This window comes from Armigeres subalbatus, chromosome 3, assembly GCF_024139115.2.
Source record: "Armigeres subalbatus isolate Guangzhou_Male chromosome 3, GZ_Asu_2, whole genome shotgun sequence".
In the NCBI taxonomy this organism is placed as follows: domain Eukaryota; kingdom Metazoa; phylum Arthropoda; class Insecta; order Diptera; family Culicidae; genus Armigeres; species Armigeres subalbatus.
This window is the reverse complement of record NC_085141.1, coordinates 272,606,050-272,631,581: the sequence shown is the minus strand read 5'-3', so window position 1 is coordinate 272,631,581 and position 25,532 is coordinate 272,606,050. Positions and strand designations below refer to the sequence as shown.

Below are 25,532 nucleotides of genomic sequence, written 5' to 3'. Positions count from 1 at the left end.
GAAATTTTCGAACATTTTTGAAATTTGAACTGCCCTACTGTCTCACTGCTAATGATCGCAGCGAAAGTAGGTATATGAAAGCATGTGAAAAATAAGAAGTGTGAAGTGAGTAGTGGGATGTCTCATATCTGAGAGAAGGGGGAAATAAGTAGTGAGAAGGGAGATGTCTCACTTTCCACACCTTATTTCTCACTTTACAAATGACCCATTCGACTAAATTAATTACGTAACGCAAAAATTGGGAATTTTCAAACCCCCCCCCCCCCCATGTCACACATTTTGTATGAAACATTTCAAAATTATTATGGACCGTGTATGGACCGTCACACTTCGCTCAACCCCATCTCCCCCTCTAAGCGTTACGTAATTTGTGGACGCTCCCTTACCCCTTATCAGCCCTTATCAGCCAAATGACCTTCGGCCTAATGGTCTATTCGGCCAAACAACGTTCGGTCTAGTGGCCTTCGGTCAAATGGCATTCGGCCGAACAGTATTCGGCCAGACGGTCCCTCCCTAGTGTGCGGCCCAGTTCTGCCGGACAAGCTATCACGCGTGTGCTGTCTTATCGTGCGTGCGACTCCGTTCGTTGTGGCACGAGGAAAGAGGCAAAGTCATGGCGTGCTATTTACTAGTTAGTGTTGGCAACCAAACCGTTAAACGATATTTTCATATCTGTCATCAATGCACTCTAAAAGTGGATTACCCAACTCCTAATATATCTCACCCTCACACCTAGTTCAGCCGAAAATGTCGTTTAGGCGAAAATCACCGAAGAATGCCACTAGGCCGAACAGATCACACCGCCGAATATGTATTTGTCGAACATTTATTGGGTCGAAGATGTAATTTGGCTGAAGGGGTCCTTAAGTAGAGAAGGTCGTTTTGCCGAAAAGGTTACTTGACTATCACATTTGGCCCAACGGGACACAAGGTCGTACGATAGAATATGTCATTTTGGAGAATAGTCTGTGCCCGTAAGGGTCATTAGATAGAATGGTTCATATAGCCGATAATGTCGTTTCCCGACCTGGTTATTTGGCCGGAAACCCCGTTTATTCGTCTCTTCTTACTTCTAACGTCTGACTTATCACTGTGAAATGAGAAAAGAGAAATATAATAATTTAGATCTGGGCAAACAGAAATAAGATAAATGGGAGAGACGTGTCACACCCCACTTATTACTGCACAGCTCTGCACAGCTCAGCTCAAGTCAAGTCATTTCTCAAGTGAGAAATGCGCAGTGATAAGTGATAAATTAGTGAGAAAAAAGTCATCTGAAAAATGAGAAGTGTTCTCACTTAGGCCATGAGTATTTTCTGTGAAAAGTGAGGTGTGTGTAATTAGAAGTAACACGTCTCACTTTGCATTTCGTAATTTACTGACTTTTTACATTGAGAAGTGGGAAATGATGAGTGAGCAGTGAGAAGTGAGACATCTCTGCACACTCCTTATTACGCTATTCTCATTTCCCATTTCTTATTTTGAACTACTAACTACGGAGTGCGCGTTTTTTCATGTTACGAACAGCAGAACGATTGCGCGATCTCCCGAAATAGTGTGTTCTGCATAGTGTGGTCGGTAATAAAGTTAATCAGTGCGCGTTTTTTCCGGTTTGGAACAGCATAACGATCGCGCGCGTTCGGAATTAATAAATCAATAGTCGTTTACCAAGGCGATTACCTTATCATCTAACCAAATATCCCATTCCCGTGGCACTCACGGAGATGCAGAGGATTCCTTGGTCTCTTGTAGCAATGAGTGTTGGATTTTCCTCCCTTAATCCTAAATTGTCTGTGAGGACGTGGTCAGTATCGTTATTGATCTTGAATTATTGAAACTCCAAATCATGTACAGTGAGAATGCTTTTCTAATCCCAGGAAAGCTATTCATTTGATGAGCTGTGCAAATTTGTTGTTTCTCGGCCAATCACGACTAGCAAATACGATGTGTACAGTCAAGCTAAGCTCATTTCAAAACTACTCGCAATGAGCAGTGAGAAACAAGAAAAGAAGAGTGAAAAGTAAGGCGTCTCACTTCTCACTTCGGTCTTCTTACTTTTCACGGTGAAAATTGATAACATTGAAATAAGGAGTGAATAGTTTGAAGTCTCATTTCTTATTCACCATTTCTCATTTCTCACTTCTTGCTTCGCACTTCTAACTTTTCACAGCGAGTAGTGAGAATTAATGATGATTGCAGTGAGAAGATAGACGTCTAATTTCTCATTTCTCACTACTCATTTCTCACTTCTCATTTTGCATTTCTTCGGTTTTGCATTGAGAAGTGAGACGTCTTACATCTTATCTCCCACACCTCATTACTAACTTCTCACTGTGAAAAGTGAGAAGTGCGAGGTGAGAAGTGAGAGGCCTCACTCTCGCTCCTCATTTCTCACTGCCCGTTTCTAACTTTCAACTTTCCACAGTGGTCCTTTTGCCAATCGACTATTTGGGCAAAACAGCATTTTTGGCCAAGTGACCTTTTCAGCCAAATGAACTGTTCGGCTAAACGACTTATTCAACCCAAATGATTCTAATGGTTTGTTGAGCCTTATTGCGTTCTACTGAAAGGCTTTCGGCCAAATGGCCCTTCCTCCTAATTTGATGACACAGTACGAACATTAGACGAAATAGGGCATTTGAAAGAAAAGGCTGGATTTGTCTAAAAAATGTAAACACCGATTAGTAGCACAGACAAAACAAACACATTACAAATTATGCAAACCCATAGAGGACAGATGATCGTTTTAGTTCGATGTGTTGTATCTGTACTGATCATTTTGAAGTATCTTGGTAAAAATAAGGCAAATTTGTTGACGATGTCATTTCACCGAATAATTGTGAAAATTAGATAGTTCCGCACGAACGAGAAGTGAAAATTAAGAAATGAGAAGTGAGCAGAGGGAAGTAAGATGAAAGCAGATTATCTGGGGGTTGACGACTGAAGTTTTGCTGTTAAGATTGACTTCTTTCGGCGATAGCAGTCTTAATAATCAGCAAGTACTTTGTTGCTCCTACATCCGACGATTGGGTTAATTTATTTCATAACCCTTTGAAGAAGGTTAAATAAATTAACCGAAACGTCGGATGTAGGAGCAACAAAGTATTTGCTACTTATTAAGACTGCTATCGCCGAAACAGTCATTCTTGATGCGAGCAAAGTTGGTAGAGTATCCCAGGTTATTATTTTAAACTAAAATCTACACAGATAGAAATATGTTGTGATTTTAAATGTATTTTCATGCACATATTTGGAGCATGCAAATAAACGTAACATTCAATCAATCTCACTATTCTTTTAAATCGAAATAAGTTTAAAAGGTGCTTGTTTGTAAAATTCAATCAAATTCAATTGAATATCCAATATTAATTCGTTTGATGTGTTCAGCTGCAGGTTTACACGACGTTGAGTTTTCAAAATTATTTGCTGTGTATGTTCATTCAAAGTTAATTGTTCCGGGTATTAAGCTATCCGGAGTGGAAATTAATATTATGTCTGAAACTCGATTTATGCATATGCACAACATGATTTAGTTCGGAAAAGGTATTGGAGGGTAACCACTTCCTTCAGTGGGATTTGATCCCACGAAACCAGTACACTAGACATGTGCTTTCCCTACTAAGCTACGAAGGACCTCCGTCGTTCTACGTAGCATAACAGGCACTGATGAAACCAAATTCCCAGCACCAGGCACCATTTTCAGAAGTTGGGGAAGAGCCGTTTGGCCGAATGCCATTTGGCAGAATGCCACTAGGCCGAAAGTTGTTTGACCGAACAGACCATTAGGCCGAAAGTCATTTGGCCTACCGGGTTATTTGGCCGAGAGGGTCGTTTGGCCGAAAGGAACATTTGGCTGAATGGGTCATTTGGCCGAACGGGTAATTTGGCCGAAAGGGTCATTAGGCCGAAAGGGTCATATGGCCGAATAGGACATTTGGCCGAATAAGTTATTTGGCCGAATAGGTTATTTCAAAAGTGAAAAACTAGGAGTTAGAAGAGAGACGTCTCATTTATCATTCCTCATTTATAACTTCTCGCTGTAAAAAGTGAGAAGCGCTAAGTGAGTAGTAAGACATATCACTACTCCATTCGCTCTCCTCATTTTTTACAGTGAGAAGTGAGAAATGAGGAGTGAGAAGGGAGACGTCTCAATTCTCACTCCTCATTTTTCTCTTCTCACTGTGAAAAGTGAGTAGTGCGAAGTGGATAGTGAGACTTCTCACTACTCACTTTTTACAGTGAGAAGTGAAAAATGAGGAGTGAGAAGTGAGATGTCTCCCTTCTCACTCATCATTTCTAACTTCTCACTGTAAAAAGTGAGTAGTGCGAAGTTCGAATGCGTTTCGGCCAAACGATCCTTCTCCATTTTTGTATAATACCAACCAAGTAGGATGAGTATCCTACTACAAGTTGGATACAAGCAAGTATGTTTAGCAAATGACATTAACATTCGCATGACCCGTTGGTCAAATGGCATTTCGGCCATATGACTATTCCTGTCAAATGATAATTTAGGCCAAAAGGAATTTTCGGTTAAAAGTATTTTCCGGCCAAACGACCAGTTCAGTCGAACGACAGTTTAGACAAATAAAATTTCGGCCAAATAGAATTCGGTTGGATGGCTTTCGGGCTAACGTGTTAATCCCTCAACGGGAATTCCTCCAAAAATTTCACTAATGATTTCCTCAGTAGTTAATTCACAAATCATCCAGCATCGCCAGTTTTACTAGCAATTCTTCCTAAAGATGGGCTTCTCAATGAGACCGAAATATGTATATCGTAAAATTCTGTCATTCCATCAATACCACATTTTCAAAACGACTTATCTGCTTTTGTAAACAAAGATTCAAACGCTGATTTGATGAATCTGTACAAACCCCTTGGACAGGTAGCGGAAGCCTTCACCTACATATCTGTACTTTTTTTTAAGGATTTCAATCGCTAAATTTCAGGTAATTTATTTTATAAATGGATTCAAAAATTTTGTTCAATACCCTTAGAAATCAGATACCCTCAGTCCCGGGTTTCATGTAGCTCACAGAAGTAATATATGAGAGCACCTTTATATGTATTAGTTAAACGAACATAAGATGTTCATCGTATGGGGTCTGTCTCTATAAATTTCATACTCCATTCGTCATAGTTACGAAAACAACTAAGTGCTCCGCTCGCCATCCATTTCGGGATGCCCTCGCTACCAGTTGCACCTTCTTGAGATAAATGATCCCGAAATAAATAATCCTTCGGTGCGAAATAAATTCTCCCCCTCTGTCATCAATCAGTCAATAAGCCTTCCCATTTGATGATCGTAAAACTTCGAAACGAGCCTGAGTTCGATAAAAACTGCACTAGGCTCTAGGTGTAGGCCGTTCTGATCCATCGCTCCCCCCAGCAGCACCGGACCCGTACCAGAATGGGTCTGGCTATTATTTGTGCTTTTATAACAGCGATGCTCGGATAGAGGGCCCGTAGAATAACACTAAGCTATGTAGGTAGGTGCTCCTAGCAAGTTGCCACCTCCGACAGTGTTATTTCGACGTGCGACTAGCTTTGGGGGAAGTTGATGCGTTGTCGTGACGAGGGGGCACAAAATGACAACGCTGCAAATTTGTTACGACCGGTGCGCCATATTTCCGGATCATCATAACTGCCATAAAAAACGAAATGCTGTTGCTGGCGGGTGGGTTTATTTTTCTAATAGAGTGTATCTAGTCCAGGGTGACGGTGCGCAGTTCATCACCATTTGGAGTTGGCCAAAATCATAGACATCAGTCATCAGAGTGCGGCAACTTGTTGTTTGGAGAATAACGACTGATACAACTGGGTAAAACAAGTGTAACGCCTGTTCGAATGACAAGTTCCGTTTTGAAAAACACAAATTATCCAGTTGTTTTTTTTTTCAATTCAAATATCTCAGTAATCATATGAATCTTTTGTAAAAAATCTACATAGTTTGATATAAGAACATAAATCCCTCTATAATAAGTCCAATCCCCAATAAAAACACAAATCCGAAACTCACCTTGAAATCACAGCTGCCTTTTCCTTTATGCCCAGTTGGGGTTCAGATTTGCCGTTGTCGTTATCTTTGCTTTCACATTAACATAAATTTGACATTCATTTACATAGTCCTGTTCTCGTCCAGTCTCAAATGACGCTCAGTCGGTGTCGACGTCCGCCCCCACAAATGTCCGCAAGTTAAAATTATGAAAATCCAAGAGGCTACTGGAATTTCGAGCACACACTTATTAGATTCCTTTTTTTTCCTGCTCCTGGTCCAGGAAGTTCACTTTCAATTTCACGGTACTGAATTTAAATATTCAATATTGCCACAGCAGCGGGGAAGCGAAAGCGACTGAACCAGAGACGTCCTTCGGTGGGTTCTTTATAAATTTGTTTCTTCGCCAGCATATGGCCGCCGCCCCCTTCGGAGCTAGATTTGAAGATTGGGTAAATGACCGGCCGGTATTCCGTTGGGGGTGCTGTTGCATGTCCCTATCGTTCCCTGGCGATAAAAGGGATGTGGCTCACTTCCACCTCGTTATCTGCAAGAAAAGGAAGCGAAATGAAAAAAAAATGTGAATTTTTTAGCTTTTTTTGTTACCGGCATCATTCAGGAAGCTGTTTTCCAAGGAAAGGTTGGTGAGGCAGGTTTGCTGTTTATTCAATGCTTGATCCGGGTGGACGCAGAGCCGGCATTCAGCAACATGAATATAAATTCATTGTTAACAATCGTATAACTTCATTTCATACTTAGCAAGCTAACCAAAATGAAAATGGAAATAGGCTTTAGGCAGAAATCTGTAGAATGGTATACACACAAATAAACATATAAAAACGCTCGAAGGAAAATGCGAAAATTTTCTTTAGAAAATTTGGAAATTTTCATTTAAAAAAATCAGTTTGAAAGCAATTATGAAAAGACGAGGGAAGAAACTCACAACCTCCAGTTGATCAGCGTTGCCATTTTTGAAGTACACTAAGGTTTTTTTTACGTCGCGTAAAAATGTACCATGTACCGCGTAAACTAATTAAAAAAAAAACGACGTGAAAAACCTATTGGGGGACTTAGAAAATTTTATATGTTGGTGCCTACTGGGGACTTAGAACATTTTTTTATGCCGGTGCCTACTGGGGCCTTAGAAAATTCTAAATTAGGACTTATAATGGACGGGGCTTCTTCCTATTTGTGTGCTAGGTGTTGTTTGTAGGTCATAGTACGCTAGTATGAATCGTGATATGGTACATGGTTTTTGTGATATGAAACCAAGAATGTGTTCCGATCAATGCTCAAGCTCATCCAAGAATCTCCTGAAATAAGGCCTTGAGATCCCTGAAATAAGGCCTTGAAATCTATAAAGATCTGTCCTCTTGTTTCAAATATGGTACATGCTCTGTGTGACTCATAGAATAGATTGTGTTCAAATCCTAAGTTATTGGTCATCCAAAAAAATCCCGAAGTAAGGCCTTTGGATCTATACGCGTAACCAAAGATCCGTCCGCCGGTTGCAAATATGGTACATGCTCTGCGTGACTCATAGAATAGATTGTGTTCAAAGCATAAGTTCTTGGTCATCCAACAAAATTCCAAAGTAAGGCCTTTGGATCTATACGCGTAACCAAAGATCTATCAGCCTGTTTCAAATATGGTACATGCTCTACGTGGCTCATAGAATAGATTGTGTTCAAAACATAAGTTCTTGGTCATCCAAAAAGTTTCCGAAGTAAGACCTTCAGATCTACGTGCGTAGCCATAGATCTGTACGCCTGTTTCAAATATGGTACATACTCTGAGTGACTCATAGAAAAGATTGTGTTCAAAGCTCCTGGTTCCAAAAAAAAAATCCGAAACAAGGCCTTTAGATCTACACGCGTAACCAAAGATCTGTCCGCCTGTTTCAAATATGGTACATGCTCTACGTGACTCATAGCATAGATGTGTTCAAAGCATAAGTTCATGGTCATCCAAAAAAAATCCGAAGTAAGGCCTTTGGATCTATACGCGTAACCAAAGATCCGTCCGCCGGTGGCAAATATGGTACATGCTCTGTGTGACTCATAGAACAGATTGTGTTCAAAGCCTAAGTTCTTGCCCCAACATTGATTTCAAATACGTTTTTGAACCAAAATGATTTTTTGTCAAATGAGTGAAACGATGCATTTTAGCATGAAAAATTCAAGCGTGATGCAATCCATTAAAATCGCAAACGATTTTGTTCGCATGGAAGGGCTCGTTGATTGAGATTAATGAGTGATTTTACCAACATTGCAAAGGTGTAGGATTGCCAATCCGGAAATGGCGAGCTCGATTCTCGATTCGGTCTGGGATGTTTTCGGATTGGAAACATTCTCGACACCCTTTATTGTACTTACCACACAAGATACATACTCATGCAATGGCGAGCATAGAAAAGCTTTCAATTAATAACTAAGAAAATGCTAATAGAATACTAAATGGAAAAGCATTGAGCCATTGAGGAAGAAGAAGAAGAAGAAGAAGATGAAACATCTGGTCCGTTGTTGATTGTTCTTCTTGAAAACCGCTTTGATATTCGTTGATAAAGACGGCGACGAGATATTATCTTGTAGGCTGTATTGAGTGTGTTATACCTCGTGTTATACCTCGATAATTAGCATAATCGTGCCGTTACTTGCCCGGAAGCCATCAATCCAGCTTAAAGGCATTTCGTCTCCCTGCCAAATCATTTCAATCGCTTGGTGGATTTTTTCGTTCAGCCCGTCACTCCCAACATCCAGAAGCTCGACCGGGATTTCGTCCTTCCCAGCGGTCTTGCCGTTATTTAGCTCTCGATCAGCTTTTCTTACTTCGTCTAGCTTGTCCATCTCCGGACCTGTCATTAATCATGACTGACGCCGGTGTGCTTTTCAGGCGCATGCTGTTTTCGTAGAGCTTCCGTGCGTCGTTTCTGGCAAAGCTTCCCTCTGCCTCCGAGAGTACTTTTTCGTCGTACCCCCGTTTCTTACGCCGGTGAAGTTTTTTTATTTCTCAGTAGCCCTTAATTCTTTATATCGTTATATATGTTGGCATGTTATTAAAAAGGAGGCCTCCAAGCCTCTTGCAAGGAGGCTTCCGAGCCTCTTGGAAGCAGGCTTCCGAGCTTCTTGAAACGAGGATTCCAAGCCTCTTGAAAGGAGGCTTCCGAGCCTCTTGAAAGGAGGCTTCCGAGCCTCTTGAAAGGAGGCTTCTGAGCCTCCCGTGAAGCCATAGTTCTACATATGGATACCCCTTTTCCCCCATTCAAATGGCGGATTTTTTCGAGAAAAACAGTAATATATCTGCAATCCACCAATGTATTCACTCGGTTCTATAACCAAAACGTGCATTTTTTTATGTACTAAAAGTTTTTAGAAGATGTCACTTCGATAAGAATTAACCAAAAAGTTACAATCAAAATATTGGTTTTAGGGTCACCCTAACATTATTTTTTGAGATTATCATAACAATTATTGTTTGTATCATAACAACGTACAACCATAGTTTCCTCAGCAAAGTTCCTCAAAATTAAGTAAGGAACAACTTTCTAGAACATTGCACAATGCTAAAATTTGAAATATAGAAGTTAAAAAATTTATATCAAAATGTGGTGTATCCACCCTATTGCAAAATAAAATAAAGCTTAAATAATAAGCTTTGTCTTTTCTGAAGACACTTTGTTTCTAAAATATCATCTTCAGGGTAACAATATTTGGGGGGTCCCGTAGCGTAGTTGGCTACACATTCGCCTTATAAGCGGACGGTCATGGGTTCGATTCCCAGCCCCTCCACCAAGCCCTTGTCAGTCGCCTGAGGTGCAGGCCAAACGGTGAAGTTTTGGGGTGCGCTTCTTACCGACACGGCTGTCCGATGACGACTGACAAATTGTTTCTTCTCGGAGGCATTCCTCCAACGTACCCGGATAAACGGCAACCGAACAATGCAACGAGCAATTGGATGGCACGATACGGACAGAAGGACAAAATGGACTCACGATGAGATGGACCCGGCAATGATAACAACAACGAATATCTAAAAATAGATTCTGTGTGGATTCTGTACAGCAGAATACCACAGTAGACCACGGCACAGTAGCGGTTAAGAAACACAGAGTGCCTACCAAATAAAGAAATGAATAAAAAAAAAAGGTAACAATATTTTTTCCTCCTAATATCCCGTTTATTTAATCATAGTAGAATTTCATGTGGAATTGTTCATTGGCATGTTAACTTTAATTCCTGCAAATCTGGGCTCAATCGGGCTTTTCCATACAATTTCCTGAACGAAATAGTAACAGAGGTGTATTTTCCCATACATTATGGCTGAAATCCCCATATTAACTCAATGAAACTCAAATTAACTAAAACCCCAAAATCAATTGCGCCAGCTCATGCAATAACCGATCAGACTGAAATTTTCAGAGAATGATTTCCTTACCTAAAGGAAAAATCCTGGAGGGTGCCTCGTAGAAACCGACGACTTTTTTTTTCACCCCATACTAGGCTGGCCCACTCTACTGTCCAGCGTCACAGGATCTGAGCAGGAGGGAACCATTCGGCTGTATATATATAGCGATTGTCGGACGAGGGCATTGCGGAGCAATTCACTCATAAGCTCGACACAAGAATCGAAGGACATCCAACTGGAGAAAATTTGAACGCATTGTGGGAACAAGTCCACGAGGCGGTCAATTCAACAGCCACAGAGGTACTTGGTACCACACAAGAAAACCAACTAAAAGCCTGGATTGATGTGGATAGCCAAAGAGCGATAAATACGAAAAACCAGGCCAGGAGCTGCATGCCAACATAGAGAACGATATAAAGAATTAAGGGCTGCTGAGAAAGAAAAACACTTCCAAAGCTTCCTACCAAGAGGCCTAGAAGCCTCCTTTCAAGAGGCTCGGAAGGCTCCTTTCAAGAGGCTCGGAAGGCTCCTTTCAAGAGGCTCGGAAGGCTCCTTTCAAGAGGCTCGGAAGGCTCCTTTCAAGAGGCTCGGAAGCCTCCTTTCAAGAGGCTCGGAAGCCTCCTTTCAAGAGGCTCGGAAGCCTCCTTTCAAGAGGGTCGGAAGCCTCCTTTCAAGAGGCTCGGAAGCCTCCTTTCAAGAGGCTCGGAAGCATCCTTTCAAGAGGCTCAGGAAGCCTCCTTTCAAGAGCTCAGAAGCCTCCTTCAAGAGGCTCAGGAAGCATCCTTTCAAGAGGCCTGGAAGCCTCCTTTCAAGAGGCTGGAAGCCTCCTTTCAAGAGGCTCTGAAAGCCTCCTTTCAAGATGCCCTGAAGTCTCTTTTCAAGAGGCTCAGAAGCCTCCTTTCAAGAGGCTCGAAGTGCTTCTTTCAAGAGGCCTGGAAGCCTCCTTTCAAGAGGCCTGGAAGCCTCCTTTCAAGAGGCCTGGAAGCCTCCTTTCAAGAGCTCGAAGCCTCCTTTCAAGAGGCTCAGGAAGCCTCCTTTCAAGAGGCTCAGGAAGCCTCCTTTCAAGAGGCCTCAGAAGCCTCCTTTCAAGAGGCTCGAAGCCTCCTTTCAAGAGGTCTGGAAGCATCCTTTCAAGAGGTCTGGAAGCATCCTTTCAAGAGGCTCAGAAGCCTCCTTTCAAGAGGCCTGGAAGCCTCCTTTAAGAGGCTCAGAAGCCTCCTTTCAAGAGGCTCCAGCCTCCTTTCAAGTGGCTCGGAAGCCTCCTTTCAAGTGGCTCAAGCCTCCTTTCAAGAGGCTCGGACGAGGATCCTTTCAAGAGGCTCAGAAGCCTCCTTTAAGAGGCTCAGAAGCCTCCTTCAAGAGGCTCAGAAGCCTCCTTTCAAGAGGCCTGGAAGCCTCCTTTCAAGAGGCCTGGAAGCCTCCTTTCAAGAGGCCTCGAAGCCTCCTTTCAAGAGGCTCGGAAGCCTCCTTTCAAGAGGCTCGGAAGCCTCCTTTCAAGAGGCTCCGAAGCCTCCTTTCAAGTGGCTCGGAAGCCTCCTTTCAAGAGGCTCGGACGAGGATCCTTTCAAGAGGCTCGGAAGCCTCCTTTCAAGAGGCTCGGAAGCCTCCTTTCAAGAGGCTCGGAAGCCTCCTTTCAAGAGGCTCGGAAGCCCCTTTCAAGAGGCTCGGAAGCCCCTTTCAAGAGGCTCGGAAGCCCCTTTCAAGAGGCTCGGAAGCCCCTTTCAAGAGGCTCGGAAGCCTCCTTTCAAGAGGCTCGGAAGCCTCCTTTCAAGAGGCTCGGAAGCCTCCTTTCAAGAGGCTCGGAAGCCTCCTTTCAAGAGGCTCGGAAGCCTCCTTTCAAGAGGCTCGGAAGCCTCCTTTCAAGAGGCTCGGAAGCCTCCTTTCAAGAGGCTCGAGCCTCCTTTCAAGAGGCTCAGGAAGCCTCCTTTCAAGAGGCTCAGGAAGCCTCCTTTCATGAGGCTCAGAAGCCTCATTTCAAAAGGCTCGGAAGCCTCCTTTCAAATGGCTTGGAAGCCTCCTTTCGAGAGGCTCAGAAGCCCTTTCAAGAGGCTCTGGAAGCTTCCTTTCGAGAGGCTCGGAGGCATCCTTTCAAGAGGCCCGAAAGCCTCCTTTCAAGAGGTTCGGAAGCCTCCTTTCAAGAGGCTTGGAAGCCTCCTTTCAAGAGTCCCGGAAGCCTCCTTTCAAGACGCTCGGGAGCCTCCTTTCGAGAGGCTCGGAAGCCTCCTTTCGATAGACTTGGAAGCCTCCTTTCGAGAGGCTCAGAAGCCTTCTTTCAAGAGGCTCGGGAGCCTTCTTTCAAGAGGCTAGGAAGCCTCCTTTTAAGAGGCTCAGAGCCTCCTTTCAAGAGGCCTGGAAGCCTCCTTTCAAGAGGCTCAGAAGCCTCCTTTCAAGAGGCTCAGGAAGCCTCCTTTCAAGAGTCTCAGAAGCCTCCTTTCAAGAGGCTCCAGCCTCCTTTCAAGAGGCTCAGGAAGCCTCCTTTCAAGAGGCTCGGAAGCCTCCTTTCAAGAGGCTCAGAAGCCTCCTTTCAAGAGGCTCAGGAAGCCTCCTTTCAAGAGGCTCAGGAAGCCTCCTTTCAAGAGGCTCAGGAAGCCTCCTTTCAAGAGGCTCAGAAGCCTCCTTTCAAGGCTCGGAAGCCTCCTTTCAAGAGGCTCAGGCCTCCTTTCAAGAGGCTCGGAAGCCTCCTTTCAAGAGGCTCAGAAGCCTCCTTTCAAGAGGCTCAGAAGCCTCCTTTCAAGAGGCTCAGAGCCTCCTTTCAAGAGGCTCAGAGCCTCCTTTCAAGAGGCTCAGGAAGCCTCCTTTCAAGAGGCTCGAAGCCTCCTTTCAAGAGGCTCAGAAGCCTCCTTTCAAGAGGTCTGAAGCCTCCTTTCAAGAGGCTCGGAAGCCTCCTTTCAAGAGGCTCAGAAGCCTCCTTTCAAGAGGCCTGGAAGCCTCCTTTCAAGAGGCTCAGAAGCCTCCTTTCAAGAGGCCTGAAGCCTCCTTTCAAGAGGCTTGAAGCCTCCTTTCGAGAGGCTCAGAAGCCTCCTTTCAAGAGGCTCAAGCCTCCTTTCAAGAGGCTCAGAAGCCTCCTTTCAAGAGGCCTCAGAAGCCTCCTTTCAAGAGGCTCAGAAGCCTCCTTTCAAGAGGCCTGGAAGCCTCCTTTCAAGAGGCTCAGAAGCCTCCTTTTAAGAGGCCTGGAAGCCTCCTTTCAAGAGGCTCAAGCCTCCTTTCAAGAGGCCTGGAAGCCTCCTTTCAAGAGGCTGGAAGCCTCCTTTCAAGAGGCCTGAAGCCTCCTTTCAAGAGGCTCGGAAGCCTCCTTTCAAGAGGCTCGGAAGCCTCCTTTCAAGAGGCTCGGAAGCCTCCTTTCAAGAGGCTCGGAAGCCTCCTTTCAAGAGGCTCGGAAGCCTCCTTTCAAAAGGCTCGGGAGCCCCCTTTCAAGAGGCTCGGGAGCCTCCTTTCAAAAGGCTCGGAAGCCTTGGATGTAAATAATACCACAAACAACATTTATTTTCATGAAATTTTTTCACCACCTGTAGTTTATTACGAACGACTTATGAGTACCTGGGAAATATTCTGTAAGCAATTTCGACAAGAAATAACGAGCACCGTTCAAGCATTTGGCCTTTCCAAGGCATAAAATGATTCATATTTGTGGAATTAATAAAAAAATTGAATATATATTTTTTTTTCAATTTTGTCACATACCCTGTTTTATCAACCCAAAATTCACCAGGGGGTGATGAAATCGGGATATTACTGTATCAATGTTGAATAAGACATTTTCCATAAAAAATCTCAGGCCCAGTTTAATTGATTTTTTATATTTCTTTATTTTTTGACGTAGGACTACGTCTGTGTTTTCTATATTGGGGTACACTTTACGATTGCGAAAATCGGGGACCGTCACGAAAATATGATAGACTTTAAACTTTAATATTTCAGCCGTTTCTCAATGGATTTTCAATTTTTTTGGACCATTCGTTCAAGGATGAGTCAACGCTTCTTTGTATTCATATGGAAATACTATTTTTAACTATTTATTATCGATAACTGATAAAAAGTTTAGAAATAGGTAAACTAACCAATCACGTACATGCATCACTAGCACAGACATCAAAAATCAGTCACTTGCGGGTTTGGACCTAATCCTTAGTTTGAACAAGATTTTATGCAGAGCGGATGCATAAAAGCGATCGTAGCGGAGCGGACACAGCATCACGGAGGCGCATAACATTTTCAAAGAAAATCCATCGCCAGTGCCGATGCTGAAAATTTATTACAAATTGTGGTGTCAGTTAGTTGGAAAGGCGCATTGGGAAAAAAAAGTTGGTTCTTCTCAGGACCAATATTTTATGGAAAGAAAAAGTTAATTGCGAAACTGGACTGTTTCGGTGGCATCGGGTCTGGCGTGGTAGCTTGGTTGCTGTTAGTGATTCCATCCATTCAAATTTACTGCTTCATCTCCCTCCGACGCGCTATCAAATTCGCTATTTACGATTGAGTTTTGCACTTTTAAGAAAGTTTACTTCGGATAGTCGGATCAACCTTCTTTTGTATAAAATGGTGGCTTTTGTATAAAATCAATGAAGACGCCACCTCAGTGGAAACTTTCTACAGCAATTACCCATCGGTGAGCGTCGCTCGGACAAACAGATGCCAAGAGATAATGTTTGGTAATATGAAGAAACTTCGTCTTGAGCCAAATTTCTGCTGTTATTCCTCGCAACAATACGCATTTTGGATAAACAAAATTTCATAACCAAATTCAGAATCTTGCGAGAAAATTTTATAGGATTCTTAGAATTTGTCATGGTAGCGTGGTAGCTTGGTTGCTGTTAGTGATTCCATCCGTTCAAATCAATTGCATCATCTCCCTACGCCGCGCTATCAAATTTGCTAGTTACGATTGAGTTTTGCACTTCGAAGAAAGTTCATATCGGATTGTCGGATCAACCTTCTTTTGTATAAAGACCTTTTTGGAGGACACCATCCTCAGAAATGGCCGAAATAAAGGAGAAATAAGCAGAATCAGAAGTGGCGTGAAACCAAACTCAAATATATTTATTTGCAACGTTTGGTTTTCGCCCGCGATGTAAGCGTACGTGGCAAAGGAAGGATTGTGAGGTCCCCGACTGAAAGCCAGTCGAGTGACTTCAGCGGCCGATGAGTCATGTTAATTCCACGGTTAGAGACTCAAAGTCCATCCAACTGGGAACAACTATTCAACTTCTTGATTCAGTTGGCCTCCGAGCAGTTTGCTTAATGTAAATAAAACGACACAAACTATTATGGCAAATACCATCAATTTCAAATAGCTACGTAGACCTACGTCACCTTTGCGTACAACCCGATTGGGCTGCACCTTTGAGTTTTTATTTTTTATTGCTTTTTCTTGATTATTTTGTGGATTTTTTTGTCCATTATTTATGGAAGAAATATTTATTTTTTGGAAAATTTTGTTATTGTTTATTATCAATATTGATTTATTGATGGAAATTTGTATTTTTTTCGTGGATAATTTTGATATCTTCATGGAAAATTCTTCTTTCATAATTGAGATTTTCTTTTTTAAAGTGCTAAACTATTTTTTGTGGAAATTTTATATTTATTTATTGCTCGTACTCTGATTTCTTTATTGGCAATTTCCTTATTTTTTATGGAAAATTTCTAATTAATTAGGGGAAGTTTTTATTTTAGTCAATCATATACAGTAGCCGTACGATAGCTACAACATGTTAACTTTTTAGTTAACGAATGCCGTTCGACGTATTTTAAACATCAAACGATTGTCAATCGAAGTCAGATGAAATAAAAGCAATGCAGCTGTCATTGAGTTTGACATAGTTTTGAAGTTTAGCGGTCCGATAACTGAAAAACTGTTACAACTATCGAATCGCAGTTAAAAATCATTGCAGTTGAATGACTTCCAGTTATCGAACGTCTACTGTATGAATCAGATCAGAACATACAACTTTGTCAAAGAGGCAACACCGCGGCGTGGATTCCTAGGGCCCTTGTGACGTATTTGAGAACGCCTCTTTCTTATTAAAGGCTGACTTCTTCACCACTTAGGCCTCAAACCAGATTTATGCGCTTAACTAGGCCTTAAGAGCCACCGCTAAGAAAAACATTGTTATAAAACGAAGTGCATTGATTTTGCGTTGGATTGATTAAAAACACGGTTTTCGTCTTCGAGTTTTCAAAATAACTTCGTTTACAATAAATATTTAGTTGCTTACCAAGGTGGCTTCACATGAATTACTTTTTCAACAAATTAACGATTCCTTTCCCGTGACGCTCACGGAGATGCAGAGCATTCCTCAGTCTCTTATAATAATGAGTGTCAAACTCATTTTCCTCTCCTAATCCTAAATTGCCTGTAAGGGCGTGGCCGGCTCATATTGTCCGTAGCAGCTGTTTCTTACACTTTAGAAAATTTGACAAAAATGCATGCCTCATATGCACAAGCACAAAAACATGGACAAACACAATTGTTTGGTTCGTCGAGTTTATTTACCAAGATTTTAGAATTTAGCAAGATTACCGGGCGCGAGTATCAGCCGTTTGTTTGGCAGCGCATTAACATTACTTGACACTTTACCGGTCGCTACTAAACGCACTGCTATAATAGTAGCACGACTGACAGGTGACCAAATTTGGTAGCGCGGTAAGAGCGCTGCTATTTGATAAACTGTCAACTGTCAAACGTCACCGGTACGGAATGCAGCAACCCAATTGAGAGCAGAAAAAAGTGACCGATACGGAAACGAGTGACGAAACTAAAATGACAGCGCTGCGCGGGTGATTAAAATGGTCGCGCGAGGCTCCTATGAAGAGGATGAATTTGGAAGGAAATGATATCCTTTTTTTACAAGTTTTTGTAGGAGACAGGAAAAATAATTTATAAAAAATATCTATGCATTCATTTTCTGGTTTTGAGTTAGCTCAATACCATAAACCACGCTGATAAGTCAATATGAAGTATACTTCAGCTTAATCACATATTGCCTTATTGCCAATAACGGGAGCGCGGCGATTTATCACAGACTGCTTCTTCTGTTACTATAACCCTATTGGTCGCAAAGCAGTTATTTGACTTTGAAAACATGAAATCAGAATTAATGTAAAATCAATTCAATAAAAATTCCGCGGAAAAAAATTTTTAGTTTCGTTTCGTAAAATTTCGAATTAAATGGATCTTAATTTCGTATCGTTTCGAAGTCTCGAAAGTAAAACTTTATTTCGTTTCGATTCGTTTCGAATTAACATAGACACTTGAAATTTCGTTTCGTTTCGTTAGGAAAAAGTGTTTTATCGCATACCCTTACTACCAACCTTCCAACTCCTTGACATCTCTGAGGGCGTCGGTGAGTCACTGGCCTCTCGTTAAGTAGATGTCATATCATCATTTCCTTCCCTTCCCTAGTAACGGAGAAGATGGGCGTGGCCGGCAATGGTAGCTTTCATGCTTTATCATTTTGGACCTCCAATTGGGTGCTATTAAATCCCAAATAGTAATCCATAAGCAGTTGGAGTAAGAAAGTTAAAGAATATACATGACAGCTTTCAGTTTGCAATCAACCGATATTTCGTATACGAAATACTCCGTTACAACGCAACGCAACTTTGCGATTGCGAAAATTGGAGACTTTGACGTAAAGTGAATGTCAACTTCTCTCCACGAACAGCCTAGATAGCCGTGTGGTGTCGGCAGCTGGTTATCAGGCTAAGAATAACATTACGGAACGGATTGCCTGTTCCAGTGGTAAAAGTCCACCATACAGGTGACCCCTAATTCTCGGTGTGATGCGGCTTTATGCTTACCGTGCCTACGAATGAATGGTTAGGGGGGTCTAATAAGAACCTAACCGTAAACGGAGCCTGTGAAGCACCAGGGCCCGCTAGGGCGTAGTTGACTTTTTGCTTCTCCGAGATAATTTCAACGTGAGGTTAAATAAGAGTGGGGTTATGAATATGTCTTTTACTTAGTTTTCAACAAATCGTCACCTATATGCAGGGTTCGTAATGCTCACTCAATCTCAGGAGCACAGGATGCTCCCTCACCAAAATTTTCAGGGAGAAATCCCTTTTCGGGAAAGAAAAACAGCCTGGAGAGTGATAACCATTTTTCGCTCACTTCGATTGCCGCCAAACGTTGGTTTGTTCTTTTTCTTTCATATTCGAGTCTTTTCGTGGCACCATAAATGCAAATGGTAGTAGCTTATGTGGACCAAATAACTTAACGCTTTCATACAGATAACGTGGTGATGTGGCTAGAGTAAGCGCATCCCACAGCTATTATTGTTACTATTCTGGGTTCGAATCCCGGCGCGGCCATACAATTTTGTAATTGTTCTGCGATAATTCTCGCGAAAAGTGAGTGAGAGGGTAAAAGTGATGAAACGAAAAAGGATTTTCATCTAATAGGCAAGATTTTCGTTTATCTTCCCAGGCTAATTCTGGAGAAAGATTGATGGGTGAAAGATGATCCTCAACATAAACAAAGAAAAAAGATTCTCCCTTGGCCCGAAAAACGCTTGCTTTGGTCTCATTGAAACGAAAAGTCGAAACCCTGCCTATATGGATTCACATTATGCGTTTTTTTACAATGTACTTTGTGTCTATCACCTATATGGATTCGCATTATGCGTTTTTCACAGTGTACTCTGTGTCTCTTCTTTGAGGTTCGGCTTTGGCGACTCTTGTTCAATCTCAACGTGAGTGTGGGGTTATGAATAAAGCTCGATCCACTTAGTATTTGGCCGTTTCTTTCCAATTACTGCGGTGCCTCTGGTGGCCGTACCGTGAAGAAAAATACATCACATCGTTGCGGAAGGTTTGTTTAATTTATGGTGAAAGTTTCATCAGTATTGCTCACGTTCAAAAGTTATCGAAAATGGAACGCGAGAGATGGGAACAAATTTTGCACACTCGCGTTGGAAATCCAATATAGTAAGGAGGAATGATTTCAAAGTATCTAAAATTACCGAGATTGACTGTAAAAACTGTCAAACGTTATCGGGAAACACTATTGCTAGATCGCGTAGAACAAAACAATCGTAGAAGTGGAACATACGACCAGAAACTACAAGTGAAAGTCTGCAGAGCAGTTCGGAACCATTTTGGGATTTCCTTGCGTGATTTAGCGAAAAGCTTCACTGCGCCGTACAGCATAGCTCAAACAATCTGTCGGCGCAAAGGTTTCAAGTCGTATGATGTCAGTAACGTCCCAACAGGACCCTGAAATAGAACCTGGTTACCAAACATCGCGCAAAAATGCTGGTCGAGCAAGTTCTGACGAAATACAATTGATGTATTTTGGTGAACGATAAAATTAATATTAAAATTGACTTTAAATTCCTGGGCCACTAGTTTTACCCTGCCAAACGGAATATGTCTATGCAGGCAAGATTGCCCACAAATTGATGGTATGCGAAAGCATCTGCAGATATGGAAAGAAAACTAAAGTTTTCATCACTAGAGTGACCATAAATAGGCAAATAGACAAGGAGGAGTGTCTTCACCGTATTTGTCATTGTCAACCGTATTTGTCATTGTTTTGCCAATTAGATTCCTTGTTTATGAGGTTTCATCACCGCGAGAAACTTATTGATTGATTTTCATTGGCTTTTATCGGTGAGATCGAACTACCTAAGCTCAAAGTGGAAGGGAGCATGTTTGTAAAGCACGATGAAGCACAGAATTGAAAGTTATCGCAAGCGAGCGACAAGTATGAAATTGAATAGAAGTTGAAACGTAAGCAGAGGGCCATTGAAGAACAACACGAAATTGAAATCGCGGTGATGAAACCTCATAAACAAGGAATCTAATTGGCAAAACAATGACAAATACGGTTCGTATTAGATCGCTTGGGCCAAGTAGGAACGTGTGAATTGTTGCGTGAAAAATTCCAATAAGTAGCGCCAATTTGCAGGAATATCTGAAAAATGCCACTGATCGCTAGAACTGTCTCCGAACGCCGAACAACATATCAGCAGGTTGAAATCGCTGTTATTTTGCCTGTCTTGGTAAGATAGTTCACACACTATCAGCCAAGCCGTTCCTGGGTGGACGTTAGGTAAAATAACAGCGATTTCAATTTCGTGTTGTTCTTCAATGGCCCTCTGCTTACGTTTCAACTTCTATTCAATTTCATACTTGTCGCTCGCTTGCGATAACTTTCAATTCTGTGCTTCATCGTGCTTTACAAACATGCTCCCTTCCACTTTGAGCTTAGGTAGTTCGATCTCACCGATAAAAGCCAATGAAAATCAATCAATAAGTTTCTCGCGGTGATGAAACCTCATAAACTATAAATGGTATATCATATGCACTTGCATTGTGTGGCTTATCCAGTAAACTTTATGCTTCGCGTTTCATTACGTTTTACAAAATGCATCGTATGTATGTATTATTGATTGTATCCTACTTCTCCAGAAACCTGTTCCATTCTCCTTTCCAACTTCACTTCCTCTTCCTTTCCCCTTTTCACTTCCTCTTTCGTCAGGTAAATGATGAGAAAGGCCAGTGAAGGCGACAGCACAAATCTCCCAAGTTGAGGGGAACATGCCTCCTGAGCCGACGTTCTAATACCTGATGCTATATAATAATTTCCTTCCCTTCCCTAGTAACGGAGAAGTTGGGCGTGGCCGGCAAAGGTAGTTTTCATGCTTTATCATTTTGGACCTCCAATTGGGTGCTATAAAGGCTCAAGACTCCATCACAATGTTTTGAAAATAATGACTGTATCGCTTGTTTGAAATAGTGAGGAAATTGGTACGGAAAAATGCAGCAGCGATAGACAAATTTTGTTTACAACTGGGGTGGGTGGAAATGGGGTGTTAAAATATGCCAGCTGATGCATAATGTTGCCAGACTTGACGAAATGTTTATTCTATATCATAACACATATTCACGGTGTATCAAATATATGGGTATTTATCGGTTTAAAATGTTTTATTCACCACATGGAATTTAACAGAAGCTTACATAGCATGTTTAAATATTTATTTTTGGTATATTTGTTTATTCCGACAAATCGCAATGAATTTTTCTAATAAATAAATCTGGCAACGGAGAAGAGATGATTATTTTCTTGTGTATGCACACCTTTGTTTGCGTGTTGGCTGCCGTTCATTTCATTTCATTTATTTAGTTAACATCTAAACAGATAACACTGAATCAACAATTTGACGCCACAATGCACGGTTCGAGGCCGCATCTCTCCATTCTCGGATACGCCCCACGCTCGCCAAGTCGTTCTGCACCTGGTCTGCCCATCTCGCTCGCTGCGCTCCACGCCGTCTCGTAGGGTAAGACGGTATAATGCGCCCCACCTGGCCAAAACGCCCCACTTTGATTTCTAGAAAACTTTAACTTACTAAGGGTCAAAATTAGTTGGAACCTATAAATATTTGTAAAACCATCATCCTATGTGAATATGGGAGTATTTTTGTATTATGTAATAAAAATAATAGAAAAATACAAAAAGTTACAGTTTTGATGTAACTTTCAATGTTTGTTTGTTCAACATTCTGGAGCGATGCTTGCATACTGTCCGCAAAACTTGCACTGGAACACTCAGTTGGGCAACAAAATAACTTTTCTCAGTGGTTAATTTGATATAAAATTGCTTCCATCTTCAAAAATGTAACGTTTTTCAAAAATATGTTTCACTGGTCAAAACGCCCCAGTGTAGGCAGGACAATATGCCCTTACCAACTGGACACAAGCGCGGCGAGCTTGCAGCAGTTGCTTCCAAATTATATGGAAACTATTGAAATGTAATTCAAACCTGCTTAAATGGACTTATATTAGTTTTTTAATGTCAAGCACATAAGGATTTATAACCTTTTTAATATGGGATTGATAAGATACTAATGAAGGACTATGAAACGTCTTTGGTGAGGGTGGGGCGTATTGCCCAGGCACGTGTTGAAATCCATTTTTTCACTACTTTTCAAAAATGCTTTATTACGTGTTCTCTGAAATATTTTTATATGACTACTCACAGGCAATACATTTGCGACTTTTTGGACTACCAAATAACACAAAGTTTGCATAAATATCATTGAAAAATAAAAAGTTATCGAGGTATTGCCTTAGGGGGGGCATATTATACCGTCTTACCCTACCTGCCGGATCGGAAGCGAACACCATCTTTGCAGGGTTGCTGGCCGGCATTCTTGCAACATGTCCTGCCCATCGTACCCTTCCGGCTTTAGATACCTTCTGGATACTGGGTTCGCCGTAGAGTTGGGCGAGCTCATGGTTCATTCTTCGCCGCCACACACCGTCTTCTTGCACACCGCCAAAGATGGTCCTCAGCACCCGTCTCTCGAATACTCCGAGTGCTTGCAAGTCCTCCTCGAGCATTGTCCATGTTTCGTGTCCGTAGAGGACAGCCGGTCTTATAAGCGTCTTGTACATGACACATTTGGTGCGGTGGCGAATCTTTTTCGACCGCAGTTTCTTCTGGAGCCCGTAGTAGGCCCGACTTCCACAGATGATGCGCCTTCGTATTTCACGACTAACGTTGTTGTCAGCCGTTAGCAAGGATCCGAGGTAGACGAATTCCTCGACCATCTCGAAGGTATCCCCGTCTATCGTAACACTGCTTCCCAGGCGGGCCCTGTCGCGCTCGGTTCCGCCCACAAGCATGTACTTTGTCTTTGACGCATTCACCACCAGTCCAACTTTTGTTGCTTCACGTTTCAGGCGGGTGTACAGTTCTGCCACCTTTGCAAATGTTCGGCCGACAATGTCCATGTCATCCGCGAAGCAAATAAATTGACTGGATCTGTTGAAAATCGTACCCCGGCTGTTACACCCGGCTCTTCGCATGACACCTTCTAGCGCAATGTTGAACAACAGGCACGAAAGTCCATCACCTTGTCGGCCTCCTGAGCCGACGTTCACCTTGTCTTAGTCCCCGGCGCGATTCGAACGAACTGGAGTGTTCGCCCGAAATCTTCACACAGTTTTGCACACCATCCACCGTTGCTTTGATCAGTCTGGTAAGCTTCCCAGGGAAGCTGTTCTCGTCCATAATTTTCCATAGCTCTACGCGGTCTATACTGTCGTATGCCGCCTTGAAATTTACGAACAGATGGTGCGTTGGGACCTGGTATTCACGGCATTTTTGAAGGATTTGCCGTACAGTAAAGATCTGGTCCGTTGTCGAGCGGCCTTCAACGAAGCCGGCTTGATAACTTCCCACGAACTCGTTCACTAATGGTGACAGACGACGGAAGATGATCTGGGATATCACTTTGTAGGCGGCATTAAGGATGGTGATCGCTCGAAAGTTCTCACACTCCAGTTTGTCGCCTTTCTTGTAGATGGAGCATATAACCCCTTCCTTCCACTCCTCCGGTAGCTGTTCGGTTTCCCAGATTCTGACTATCAGTTTGTGCTGGCAAGTGGCCAGCTTTTCCGGGCCCATCTTGATGAGCTCAGCTCCGATACCATCCTTACCAGCTGCTTTATTGGTCTTTAGCTGTTGAATGGCATCCTTAACTTCCCTCAAGGTGGGGGCTGGTTGGCTTCCATCATCCGCTGAACTGACGTAGTCATCTCCTCCGCTGCCTTGACTTTCACTGCCTGTACTCTCAGCGCCATTCAGATGTTCCTCGTAGTGCTGCTTCCACCTTTCGATCAACACACGTTCGTCCGTCAAGATGCTCCCATTCTTATCCCGGCACATTTCGGCTCGCGGCACGAAGCCTTTGCGGGATGCGTTGAGCTTCTGATAGAACTTGCGTGTATCTTGAGAACGGCACAGCTGTTCCATCTCCTCGCACTCCGCTTCTTCCAGGCGGCGTTTCTTCTTTTGAAAAAGGCGGGTCTGCTGTCTCTGCTTCCGTCTATAACGTTCCACGTTCTGCCGGGTACCTTGCTGCAGCGCGACCGCCCGCGCTGCGTCCTTCTCCTCCAGAATCTGTCTGCACTCTTCGTCGAACCAATCGTTCCGTCGACTTCGACCCATATACCCGACGTTGCTCTCCGCTGCGTCGTTAATGGCTGCTTTGACTGTACTCCAGCAGTCCTCAAGAGGGGCCCCATCGAGCTCACCCTCTTCCGGCAACGCTGCCTCGAGATGCTGCGCGTATGCAGTGGCGACATCAGGTTGCTTCAGTCGCTCTAGGTCGTACCGCGGCGGTCGTCGGTACCGAACATTGTTGATGACGGATAGTTTTGGGCGCAGTTTAACCATCACCAGATAGTGGTCAGAGTCGATGTTAGCGCCACGATATGTCCTGACGTCGATAATGTCGGAGAAGTGCCGTCCATCAATCAGAACGTGGTCGATTTGTGATTCTGTCTGCAGTGGCGATCTCCAGGTGTACCGATACGGGAGGCTGTGTTGGAAGTAGGTGCTGCGAATGGCCATATTCTTGGAGGCGGCGAAATCAATTAGTCGTAGGCCGTTTTCGTTCGTCAGCCGGTGAGCGCTGAACTTTCCAATAGTCGGTCTAAACTCCTCCTCTTGGCCAACCTGAGCGTTCAAATCACCTATGATGATTTTGACGTCGTGGCTTGGGCAGCTGTCGTACTCACGTTCCAGCTGCGCGTAGAATGCGTCCTTATCATCATCAGTGCTTCCGGAGTGTGGGCTATGGACGTTGATTATGCTGAAGTTGAAGAACCGGCCTTTGATCCTCAACCTGCACATTCTCTCGTTGATCGGCCACCACCCGATCACGCGCCTTTGCATGTCGCCCATCACTATGAAAGCTGTTCCCAGCTCGTGTGTGTTGCCGCAGCTCTGGTAGATGGTATGATTACCTCTAAACGTTCGCACCATTGATCCCTTCCAACAAACCTCCTGCAGCGCTACGATGCCGAATCCACGGTCCTTGAGCACATCGGCGAGTATGCGTGCTCCTGATGAAGTTGAGAGATTTGCAGTTCCACGAACCGAGTTTCCAATCGCTAGTCCTTTTCGTCGCAGTGGTCTTCGCCGATGGTTCCGGTCCGTACTCTCTTGTTGATTGTTCGTTGCTTATGATTTTTAAAGGCTGGCTTGCAGGGCCTGACACCAAACCCCTAAATTTCCGAAGGACCATTCCTCCTTATTTCCGGTGGACCATGGTGCACAGTTTCACTTAGAGTCCCTCGCTGGCACTCGGACGATGATCAGCCGCCCCTAACA

At 43.1% G+C, this 25,532-nt stretch overlaps 1 protein-coding gene across 3 annotated transcripts in view; it reads right to left on the bottom strand.

Moving 5' to 3' along the window:
* LOC134224344 (leucine-rich repeat neuronal protein 2-like) overlaps positions 1-25,532 on the bottom strand; it is a 474,531-nt gene that overhangs the window by 139,274 nt on the left and 309,725 nt on the right. For all 3 annotated transcript variants that reach the window (XM_062703672.1, XM_062703671.1, XM_062703674.1), the window contains one exon: positions 6,023-6,545. The gene's annotated coding sequence lies outside the window, so the exon portion shown is untranslated. The remainder of the gene's footprint in view (positions 1-6,022; positions 6,546-25,532) is intronic.